The sequence below is a fragment of the Rhagoletis pomonella genome, unplaced genomic scaffold (genome assembly GCF_013731165.1).
Source record: "Rhagoletis pomonella isolate Grant_MI unplaced genomic scaffold, Rhpom_1.0 Rhpom_scaffold_00014, whole genome shotgun sequence".
Classification (NCBI taxonomy): domain Eukaryota; kingdom Metazoa; phylum Arthropoda; class Insecta; order Diptera; family Tephritidae; genus Rhagoletis; species Rhagoletis pomonella.
Window position 1 is genome coordinate 19,994,780 of NW_023458568.1, and position 13,219 is coordinate 20,007,998.

A 13,219-nucleotide genomic window follows, 5' to 3' on the forward strand; every position below is an offset into this window, starting at 1 on the left:
ACTAAAAAAACAAACACACTCACATTTATGGATATACATGTATTTACATGCATACATACATACCTATATACAGGCTTTAGCACTTAGCACGGCATCCAATAAGAACTATACGCTTACACAACTCCTTTCTTGTACTACACGCCCTGAAGATGACACTCACGCGGGATAAATTTATTTGTCCTAAGTCCTCCTAAGCTGATCGAACGCAAATCGTATTAGAATTATTTGAACGAAAAAACTAAATCACGGGATATAGACGATTTCGTTTAGGTCGATATGGTAAGAAAATAACGCCGCGGAAACTCGTAAATAGTTTTTAAACTCGCTTCCCACTTAAGTAAACCAGCAATAAAACTTTCACACAAACTGAGAGTCCCAGCTGATGTGGCCACCGAACAACAACTGGCGAAGCACTGAACTCATGCAGGCGTTGACGCTGCCGCTGTCGCTATTGTTGTCTCTAGCTTTGGCTGTGGCTTCTTGCCGCTTTCCGTTAGTGCTTCATGCAACCGGCAGCTGGTTTTCGCCGTTCGTTTTCCTCTCGTTCGTACGAGCATTGGCTTCGTCGTCTACTGCCCACACTCCACCTCACGACCCAACCAGTCACTGGGCGCAAGCATAAATAAATGATATGTAGTTGCTTGCTTAGTTTGCTGGTGCAGGCACAGAGCACTGGGTTTTTGGTGCCAATACGTCAATACCCAAAGTACAAAATAAATTGGAAAACCTGTTTTCGTTTACAAATAACGTGACCAATAACGAAAATTGCCGCCACTAATAAAATGTTGATACTTGAAACATTCTGTGCAGCCTTTCTGCAGAATAGTATTCTATCATTCTTTGTTATGCATTATTAAAGTATCCGAGAGGTAGATAAAATTTCCTCTCTCGCGACGCTAAAAATTTAACCAATCGGTGCGCTCGGAAACAACGTGCTTCTCGACGCTGAGTGCTTCTCTGTTTTGAATTTATTTCCGCTCACAGAGTTGCCAAGTACACCTTCACTGAAACATATAACTGATTTAACAATTTTTACCTGCCATTGCAGGCCCCGTTTATTCTATTCAACACAGGTAAAGCCAACCAGAATAAACGGTCAATTTTCAACTCGAGATGAGTACGAACGCAGTTAAGCTGCCAATCAGCTGTTTTGCACGGCTTGTTTTTCTTTCTGTTTAATTTTGTATCTTTAGGCAAATTCCAAAAAAGTGCAAGTTCCTAAACAAGTACACGGCTGCGGAGTTAAAACCTCTTCCAAAATGTCTTTCTGAAAGTCGTTCCTTTCTCCTTCCTTTTTTGTACGAAGTTGCAGAAATTGAAAAGCTACAGCTTTCGCTTTTGTAGGACGTACTTCTGAAGGACTATTGGAGAGGTTCTTTTAAAGCTACTTTTAGTTCATAAAAATCATAATTCTTTAAGGAATTTAAATATTTATGGTTCAGATCAGATATATTTTATTGAGACTTAAAATGCTTATTGAATCCTATTTGTACTGCTGAATAATATAGACATATTCTTAAGTAATTCCCGTAAATTGTAAATAGGAAACCCCTTTCTAGGAAGCTTGCAAGAAGCACTTTTTTCAGTCCTTATTGGGTAAGTCTTTTAGAATGGCTTCACTTCCGACAACCGGCTTAAATTATCTTTAGATTATGCATATACAAAATGGCATAAATGATCATGAAACGCATTGTAGGATATGCGGAAATTTGCTAATGCAGGTGAGGCAAGCATTCAAGACCACGTTAAAGGTGCCAAACATTTTTCCAAATTTCGTCACCGTCAAGAGAAATTCGTTCTTTTATGATTTATAAAAAATCAGAACTTGAGCGTTTCATCATCATCAATCATTCAGCTCTACGGATTGTGCCACTGCCCCACGGATTAACTGGAGGTTAGGGTTAACCAGAGATGGCGAAAAGGACCCATTTGGTCAATGTCTGGCAATCACTATCTCCAAGTTGAACAGTATCGACTATTTCGACATCATGCATATAACACGTGATCGATAATGCAGTCTTTGCATTTAACCGGAGCTTCTACCTCCGATTTGTGTTAACCGGATATTGAACGGCTCTTAAGGTCCGTCAACATTCAACTTTGGCGTTGGCGTCGCTTCAACAGCTGACTATGAATACATGAATTCAAATGCAGCCGTGCACATAGCCAAAATTCGGCAACGCTTACGCCAACACAAATCAGAAAGATAGCCAACTCTCAACTTTTTGCGTTGTTTCCTTTTTAATCAAATATGGGCAAGAGATATCGTTTTTCGTTGATATGAAATATTAATTTATCTGTCATAACTATGCTTATTTAGTGGGAAAGGCATTCGATTCCAAGCATTCATTGTAGCATATTTTTAACGCGCTTTCTGTCTAACCAACGCCAACGCCAAAGCCAACGCGAAAATTCCATGTAGATAGGGCTTTAGGGCCGGTTGTTCAATGTCTGGTTATCACCAAGAATGATAGAATACAAGATTGCGCCGATCAGAGAGGATTTTTGAGAATAACTTTTGTGTGACGTCACACTGGTGCAATTGCGAGAGAGAAATGCCAAAACGTGAGCAAGAATGGAAGAAGAAGAAAAAATGTTGCAAGGAAAACGTAAACAAGTTGCACAAGTGTGACGTCATGCAAACAACGATTCTGTCAAATTCGTTAAGAGAGGAATAGCGGTCCGAGATCGGCGCAACCTTTGTATTCTCTCAATCGTGGGTTATCACTACCTCCCAGTTAAACATCAATCGACGACTTCGACATCATGCATATTTATAAAATGTAATCGATAAAGCAGTCGTTGCATTTAACCGGAACTTCGGCGTACGTTTTGTGTTAAGGCCAGGCTTGCCCCTCTCCCGGAGTGAAAATCGACCCTCAACCCCCGTTCGAGTCGCTTGACTCACCTCATTCACACTGCTCGTCTCACTAATCTCGCAGGTCTTACTAGCCTTACTGGGGAGCACTTTCCAGCCCGGGTACACAATAGGCATGGATTGTTGCTCCTTTTCCGGTTTTCTACACCCGCTCGAGTTCCTTGACAAGCCACATTTTGCAAATCTAACCAGCTATACGATGTTACACGTGCACCTAGCTTGTCTTTCAGCCTAGTTCATCTAACTAGTTTTGCTTATCTAGCCAACGAACACACACCAGGGGCATCTGTTCGCCCGCGGTACCTTTTTTTAAATCTTCGGTATGACTTTTGAAAGCCGAAGACTCTTCTGCCAATTGAGCCTCCTACCGACTCAGGATTGATAGCCTTTGACTGGGATAGCCGGAATTGTGAAGCCCGTACCCTGGACTTCCCTCCTGTTTTCTCAAATCGGGCTTGGGACCATCTTAGGCACAGTTACACACATGTATGTAGTTAACTTACATAAGTGGTATTCACCAACCTGTTGTCAACAGTCGTTGCTTGAGCTCATCTGCTCTTTTACCAGAGCGCTTGCCACTTTGGTGAATACCACTATCAGTGAACGGACTTCAACCACATTGTGGTAGATCTGCCACTTTTTTGAGCATCTACCACTCAAGGTGTGAAATCTACCACATATTCGCGTTTTTGAGTAGTTTTATTTTTGCTCGACATAATTTTCTTGATTTTAAGAGCAAAAATTGTCCAACACTAAACACCAATAACAGGCAGAATGGGAGGATAAAATAAACTGTAAAATAGTAAATTTTCTCAATATTCAATTTTTCGACAGGAAACGTGGTTTTATTGTGTTAAATTGCAAAATATATGATTTATAAAATGAATTAATATCAAACATTTAAAAAACGGCGATTTTTGTGAAAGTATTAGCACAGTTCAGTGCATCTAAAGTTTCTAAAGCGTTGTTTACTTTCACTTGAGAAGTGTCAAAATCGGCAAATCCCTAGTAGCGGTTTCTGGAACGTGCCACATTTATTCGCTACATCGTGATGTGATAAAAAGAAACGCCAGCAGCACTCCGCAGAAATCTTTCAAAATATGTTCGAAAAATATCTTGATATAGAAGGAACTGCTTTACACTGTCATGGAAAAAAATTGCCAAAACTCAACGCAATTTTTAGTAACTTCAATCTTACACTCTGTTATACTAAAATAATTTTTTTTTTAGATTCTAATTAAAATGTTTGGAATTTAGGTGAAACCTTGCAGAATTTTTCTAATTTTTCTACAAAGTTTGATCCAAAACCTGAGATCTACTCAGGGTAAGAAAATAAACTGTACAACACAATTCCCATTTGCTCATCGATCATCATATCATTTGTGGTTTTGTACAGTTTTGTACATAGTCAGAAACAAGGCGAATTAATATAAGGTGATAATAGGAGTACAAAAACAAAAATTTGGCGGCATAAACTGTCAAAATCTGTAAGAGTGTGTGTAGAAATTCAAACAAAATTTTTCAATTTGATATCAGAAGCCGTGCGGCGAAACACATACACAAAATCAGCTGAGCTAGTAACACCACCTAATATTAATTCGCCTTGGTCAGAAATAAATTGTAAGATTCACTGTCATTTTCCCCAACGAGAAACGTTTGCTTTTCGTTTGTGACAATTGTACCATAGGGTACGTTTTATATGTATGCGTACGTTTCAATTACGTGAAAAATATTTTTTTCTGTAAATTTTCATATCCAATTCAATTAAACAACATTTTTATTTTTTTATTCATTGTAGCCATTCGTTTTTTATTTAGTTATTGCATATATGTACATACATACATATATTTTTCTCTGAACTATTCATTTCGTTTGTTGTTTCGTCTGTAACTACTAAACTGCAGTAGTGTACTATCGCCAAAGTGAACTCAGCCGTTTCGTTTTCGTATTGTACCGAACTGTTGAAGTAATAAACGAAACGAAATAGTAACGTACAATATAGTCTATTTTCGTACACTGGATCTAACACATCTTTTTGAAATCTATCACACTTTTTTCCAGATTCTACCACACAAATTTTTTTAAGTCCGATCACTGACCACTATACATATTTTTTCACAGAATGCTATATATCACCGCCAGCTGCCATGTTAAGGAGCGCAAATTTGGTGTCGGATTTGTGGTTGGAGAGAGACCCCGTCGCCGAGTACTGTTGTTGTTGTTGTAGCGGCTACAACAACCCCGCCCAGATCGGTTGGTATCTCAGTCGTTGTCGTCAAGTTCCACTAACGGCAACCCTAGGAAGCGTGCAGCTTCTCCGAGTACTGTCGTTCACCCCGGTGGACGATCGTCTAGCCACAATCCGCATCAAAGCGAGATTCATCTCGCTCATCTGCGCCCATGCTCCGACGGAAGAGAAGGACGAGACGTCCAAAGATCTTTTCTATGAGCGCACATACGAGCGCTGCCCCCGGCATGATCAGCGTTGCCGAAATATTTCACTGAAAAATTGTCAATTTGCCCCAAAAAAATCGTAATTTCAGCGAAAAAAAACGTTAAATTCTTTTTATTATACTTTTTTAACCGACTTCCAAAAAAGGAAGAGGTTATCAATTCGTCGGAATATTTTTTTTATGTATGTTACCACATAACTTTAGACCACGTTAACCGATTTCTATAATTCTTTTTTTAAAGGAAAGTTTGTACCTCACAGGTAGTCCGAAACTAATTTGGTTTAGATACGATCAGTGGATCATGAAGAAATTAACGGTACTCTTAAATTTTTTATGAGAATTGATGTCGGTTTTGTGTTTTGCTTAAAAATAACTTGTTACTTTATACAAAAATACATACGATAAATATGACTTAACACATTAGGGGGATTCATGAAACATCTCAAAGTTGTTGCAAATGTCGCATTTGTCGCAAAATTTACCACCTTGCGACACAACTGATTACTTTTGTATAGAAACTTTCTTGCGACAAAATTGTGGCATTGCCATAGTATTTGGGCTGGCAATCATTGCCAAGTCAAAGTCGCGAGACACATGTTATTACAACGCTTTTATCAACTCGCAATGCTGTATGTCCAGACTAGGGATGTTTCGAATGTCATATTTTTCACATTCGCGAATGCCCTATACAGTATTTTAATCTAGTACTCAAAGTTCAAGAGGAGCATATTACATATCGAGGGCTTACATATATTCAATACCCTCTATCTGCAATTTTGATGAAAATGAGTTTTTGATGGTAACGTGAGCTCCGATTAATCTTTCAGCCATGACAATAATGTCAAACTTAAAATATAGCTTTAATGGTATTATATTCTTATTTTGAAAATTCCACTATCTGCAATAACATTTTTTTATAAGAGCAAAATCCTCTATCTACACAATTTTGCTGGCAGGTAACCCAGCAAAAACTTCTAATTTTTTGGAAAGGACTTATTTTTGTATCAATGCATTCTGTAAACGAAAAGGTAAGCGGTTACCCTCGATTGGGGAACCACTTTTTGAGAGTAACCGCTTACCTTTTCGTTTACAGAATGCATTATTTTAACATGTGCATGTCATTGGAGGTAATCGAATAAATGTAAAATTTCTTGCCATTGCATTACTGTAATAAGCGAAAATTGTCTTGAGGCGACTTGTATTGCATTACTGCATTGATACAAAAATAAGTACTTCCCAAAAAAGTTAAAAGTTTTTGCTGGGAAGTTACATGTGCCTATGTATGTATGTATGTATGTATATGTTACCGGGAAAATCCGATCTTAGGTCAAACTAGTTTTGACCAGGCTAATGCGTTATATCTGTCCCACCGAAAACAAATTTGATACAACAAAAAAATCTTCCATATCCCGTCAAACATAGTCATTAAACTCGATTGCTCCATTCTATCTCAAGGGTCACCAAGAGTGGAAAACTTGTATTATTATTCCTATTGCCAAACTAAATAGAAACAATTCATTAGTTTCTAACTACATACCCATTTCCCTCCTCTGCTGCATATCTAAAGTATTACGCTGTAAAAATGGTGAGAGGATGTACAATGTTGTTAAGTCTTTCCTTTATAACCGGAAGTTCGTTGTTCGGGTCAATGGCTGTTATTCAAAAACTGTTTCTCTTTTAATGTTGTCCCACAAGGATCACTACTTTTGGTTATTTTATTCAATATAGCCTCTGGGAAAGTTAGCTACATTACATTTTTTCTAAGACAAAGGACTTGCCGCAATTGGTCCAAATCTTCAGGAGCTAAGATTTCGGTTTTTTCACATATGCAGAAAACACAAATGTATGCATCCAACCCTATCTGTGTATGACACCCCTTTACACTATACTGACACATTGAAAAAATTGAGAATAATTTTTGACAATAAACTTACTGTTAAGCAGCACTGTGATAATGTAAGATTAAGCTTACTTGCTAGACTAAATATTATAAAGTTTTTATCATCCAAGTATTTTTTAGTTCATATAACTACACTGGTAAATGTAATTAGGGCTTTTATATTAGGAAAAATTTACTTTGGACTCGTAATTTACGGACACTGCGCAAAAGTATCTTAAATTGCTAGAAACACCTTACCATGCAGCAGTAAGAAGAACCATAACCATGGCGTAAAGTCCAACACAAATATGCTCATCCTAAAGATTGTTCACTGCAGAAATGAGACCTTATTCTCTCACGTCGAATCCGGATTTCAACAAAAAAACCGATGAAGCAAGCAATCAGCTTTATTTGGTATATTAAGCTACATCATATCTACTCCGATGCCTATTTAAGTAAAAATTCTACCGCAAGGGCATTTGCCCAATTCTATACTCATAAATGACCTTGGAGCTTATTTTCACGGACGGTTCCAGATATGATACCGGCTGTTCTTTTACGGTAACAAAAGGGTTTACAATTGTCGGTGCTTTTCCCGCGTACTGCTCGGCATTTACAAGTGCTAGAAGCTGTACCTTTCGCCTCTAAAAATGAAGGAAATTTATTCATATGCACGGGCTGTAAATCAGCCATCGAAGCCCTCATTAACAGTGCTAATGATTCTAATATAATTTCGAAATCACGTGAAATACTCGTTCGTCACAAAAACACAATTAAAATTATGTGGTTACCAGAGCTGGGTCGTAATGATTCCTTTAGGAATCAAATTACTCCCAATTACAGATTACAAGGAATTGTAATTAGGAATCAATTCCTTCAGTCCACAGCAAAGGAATCGATTACTTTTTCAATTCCTTGAAGTAATTTCAAATGTAATTGGTTTTTTATTTAATTCCATTACAAGGAATTTCATATTGTAATTGGAATAAATTACGTGCTAGTAATGTATTTTTTTTTTCTCCAATTCCTTTGAAAGGAATTGAAAATGTAATTGATTTTTTTCAATTCCATTACCTGGAATTGCAAGAGTACTTTAGTTTTTTCAATTACTCAAAGGAATTGTAAAAGTAATCGAGAAACTGAAAGTTCATTCACGAATGTACAATGTGGTATTTTCGTTGTGGTCAAAGATTAAAATCGAAAGCACACATTGGACATCTTCTATGTATATCTATATATATAAAAATGTTGTGTTCGTATGTCACGGTCATCAATACCCGAGAACGGCTGAACCGATTTGAATAATTTCGGTATAATACCAGAATCAATGATATCACAAAAATTTGGAGGGTTGCCACCTATTTTAAAATTTTTAAACCCAATTATATTGATAAAATTAATGAATTATTACAATATGGGTATCAAGTTCAAGAGGTTTAAGAAAGATAACCGCTGGAAGCATTTTTGACGAGGGTTGCTACCTATTTGAAAATTTAAACTAAGTCAAATTCTTAAAAAAAATGAAATATCGCCATGTGGGTGTCAAACTAAAGAGTTTTAAGAAGGCTTACTGCCAAAAATATGTTTGAGGAGGGTTGCCATCTGTTTGAAAATTTAACTAAATTACATTAATAAAATAAATAAAATATTACAATATGGGTATCAAATTAAAGAGGTTTAAGAAAGATAACTGTTGGAAATATTTTTGAGAGGGGCTGCCACCTATTTGGAAATTGTAACTCAGTTAAATTGATAAAGTAAATGAAATGTTGGCATGTGGGTGTCAAACTAAAGAGTTTTGAAAAGGCTTACAGTCTACCATGAACACTTCCAGAAATATGCAATATGAAAAGTTCGGTTTATATGGGAGGTGCCACGCCCCATTCTTCAACCATGCAAATTTTTCTCCATGAGTATGGAATTGGTCTTATATATGTATATATCACCATACCCAGTTCTAGTCCTCTACCACAAATATATGCAGTTTGAAAAATTCGGTTTGTATGGGAGGTGCCACGCCCCCTTTCAATATCGAAACTTTTTTTAGCCTATAACCATCCGTGGAATGTCTGCAGTATATTCCGAAATTTCAAAAAAATCGGTACGGCCTTTCTCGAGCTTTGCGAACAGAAAAAAATGCTTTTCAAAATATATATTAGTATAGACTAGCCAATATCTGCTTGTTTTGCGGCTTAAAACACTACTACCGATGAAAATCGATGGATAAATGAGCAAGTTTGCAAGGGTTAGGTTGAAGTGGCTGCTAGGCCCAGAGGGCGCCAGCACACTTAGGCCCGATCATAGCCCATTGTGATTTGCAAGGGTTAAGTGAAAGTGTAATAATTTTTTGTATAAAATACTAGCAGGAAATAATGTTACCCATACGCCATATCGTACATGACCGTATGACCATGTTTAAGTTTGATTTTTTTCATTCGCAATGAAAACTTAAAATGAAAATAACTTGACTAAATGACCTTATCTAAAAAAAAACGGTATACAGTTCCGTAACATACTACTTAAAATTAATTTTACGTCTCTCGGCGTTTTTTGTGTAATTTTAGCGTCGTTACAGTGTTATCATCAAAATTTAGCCATAGCAATGAAATTTGTTTATAAAACTCTTAGGAGGTAGGATCTCCAGTCCCACAGGGCTCGTAATTCAAGCGGACTCTATCCTCATTTGTAACGCAGGATACCAGTAAGAGTACTTCAAAGGCCCCAGAAGGCACGCCATTTTGGGTAGAATTATGGGTACCATAATATACGCAATTAACTCGGTGCATTTTTATAAATACGCAGAGATTAGTCCAAGAGAACAGCAGTGCCCAAGGCAGCAACATTTATGGGTCTCATCTGCCGCGAAGCGCGTTCGCGGTAGGATCTGGAAAATTTAACCGTTACCCTATAAACTGAACAGCTACAGTCTAAGCTATTCAGTTTTCTTAAAGTCCAATTAGTAATACTACTTAGGTATAAGTTGTTTATTCAAGGCAGTTAGCAACCAAGAAATTTAACAAAGCTATTGCAATTCAACAGTAAACAATTTTTTTTTATAAATTTTTCGATTACTTTTTAAATTACTTTGAGGAATGGAATTGGAAAAAAAATCAATTACATTTTCAATTCCTTTGAAAGGAATTGGAAAAAAAATTACATTTTCAATTCCTTTCAAAGGAATTGAAATAAAAGAAATTACATTACTAGAACGTAATTTATTCCAATTACAATATGAAATTCCTTGTAATGGAATTAAAGAAAAAAACAATTCCATTTGAAATTACTTCAAGGAATTGAAAAAGTACTCGATTCCTTTGCTGTGGGCTAAAGGAATTGAATCCTAATTACAATTACTGAGGAATGTAATTGTAATTGTAATTGTAATGTAATTGCATTTACCCAGCTCTGGTGGTTACCTGGGCACGTCGGAATAGAAGGGAACGAGTTTGCGAACAAATGATTTATGTGTTAAAAACTTAGTTTAACATAACATTTACATCTAAAGAACTGACATTTTCATTATTCTGCAAAACCAGCTATCAGCACATATTTATGTATAAATAGTTAAAATTCGAATTGCAATAACCTTTATCTGATCTTCAAACTGAAATAAAATGAATTAAAGGTAAAATCCTAGTTTTAATATATAGCGTGAATTTTTAAGAAATGCGTAGGTACTTAAAATTATTAACACTTTTGAAAATAGCTGTCAAAACAGTTTTTTTGCTCTCCTGAAAAATTGAGTTTTTGCAGATAGAGGGTATTGAATATAAGCCCTCGATATATTAAAAAAAAAGTAATTTTGATGCCTTTTCTCCCATGAGGCGATTTCTTAGAGGCTCGTATATAAGGCCAGCTGCACTGAACAATTGCTCACTTGGAATGCTGGCGGTTGGAGCGCTCAAATATTTACGGGCCAGATCTGTCAAATTGTCGTATTTTAGTTTAGGTAGGTAGGTAGATGTGGCTGCCACTGCTGCGCAGGGACACTCATAGGCCATGAAATGAAGACCCGTTGCGACACCACGACTAAGATTTTTCCCTCCCCCTTGCTAAACCATTTTGAGTCCTTGACGAATTTGTCAAGGTCATTAAAGAAAGGAGACCCCACAAAGCGCAGTCTGCTTCTCGATAATGCCGGGGGTTTACGGAGAAGGAGAAGAACTGTGTTCTCTTGGAAACGGCAGGTCAATCTGTGGCCCCTGGGTCTGGGTGCCCATCAAACGCTGGAACGGCTGCGAAGCCTTTTCTTAAGGCAGCAGGGGTCTCACGACCTGGCTAAAACGGGAAAAGTCGACAAGCGGCCACAAAAATTAACACTGGGGGAGCCGCCGCGAGGGAATCTTCGGGCGGCTCTCCTCAGGATTAAGCGGAGGGGTGGTCCCTTCACGCTGAAAAGCGGAAGGCAAAATCAGGCAGTACCGAGGGCGAAAACCCTAATACCAAACTTCCAGACCACAGCTGGGTTCGGTGCAAAACCAAACAAAAAGGCGTACGTCGGCGAAGGAACTTATTCTGCTTCTGCAGCATCTATGGTAAGGCACTCCGAGTCGTTCTGCATGTCTGCCTATAAGCCAGTGACCCGTTAGAACACTGATTGTATGAGATATATCCTCCCTCTTTAGACAGTATAAGCCGCGAGACCTACCACCACCATACTATAATTCCCTAAAGGAGAATCGGTCTAACTACCGAACGAAAATAAGGCCACCGAAGCCTTTTCATAACTCTGGATTATGTTCTCCTTCCAGCTCAGTTTTTTGACGAGAATGACTCCTAAAAATTTTGCTTTATTCGTAAAGCTTAAAAGTCTCCCGTATCATCTCGTAAAAAGAACAAGTTCCACTTTCTCTGAATTGACGCAGAGACCACTGCGAGTGGACCATCTCGATACAACGCGAAGTGCTGTCTGCATCTAGTGTTGTTCCGATACGAGTAACTACAGGTAAATACTCGATACTTTCTCCAAATACTGAGTACTTTTTGTACTCGAATCCTTCCCGCAAGTACTTAGGTGGGTATCGAGTACGCGGGTAAAGTATTACTTGCTTTTCTAAAAATTCTGAAATTCGGTTCTGACAATATATGAATTATGTTGTGGTTTTGGCAACACGTTAGGTTGGCTAATAAAGAAAGCGTAAATTGCTGCATTCTCGCATTAGTCAAACATTAAAATTTTGCAAGATTTACGACTTCTCTTTCAGTAGCTTTTCGCCGAAAGTACTCGAACAAACTTGTGGCTCCTTCTTCGGTAAGTTTAAGTCGGAGAGTATTCGAACTGATTCTGTTTTTCTTCACATGGCATGAGTATTTACAATGAGTTCGATATGAGTAAGTATCGAGTACCTCTCTCCGATATATTTGTAGCATCGATACTTTTATTCAATATTTTTAAAGAGTACAGGTATCGAATACGTGGTGGTATCGGAACACCACTATCTGCATCAATTCGCAGAGTTTGCAGGAACGTCCCCCTATACGCGATGGCAACGTCATCCGCATAAGCAACAACCTTGGCGGCTCCCCATTTCGTCTCTCGCAAGAGAGGGTTCACGGATAAGTTCCCAAGCAGGGGCGAGAGTACGCCACCCTGTGGTGTGCCCCTTGTCACGTGTCTTTAAGCCAAGTTCTCGCCGACGTTTGCCGTGATCACCCTGCACAATAGCATTTGCCTTTTAAACTCCACCAGAGAATTGTCTACCTCCAGTCCCCTCAACGCCTGTATTATGGCCTCTGAACTTATATTGTTAAAAGCTCCCTCAATATCTAGAAAGGCTACAAGACAATAGTCTTTGTAACTGAAGGATTTTTCAATATAATTGGCCAGGCAATGTAGCGCTGTCTCCGTGGACTTGCCCTTCATAAGATAGGTAGTTACTAACTATCCTTTCTACGGTTTTAAGAACAAAAGAAGAGAGGCTAATAGGTCTGAGATCCTTTGGATTTGTGTGTGAGGCCTTACTGGCTTAAGAAATAAACACCACGGAGACAGATCTCCATACTATTGGT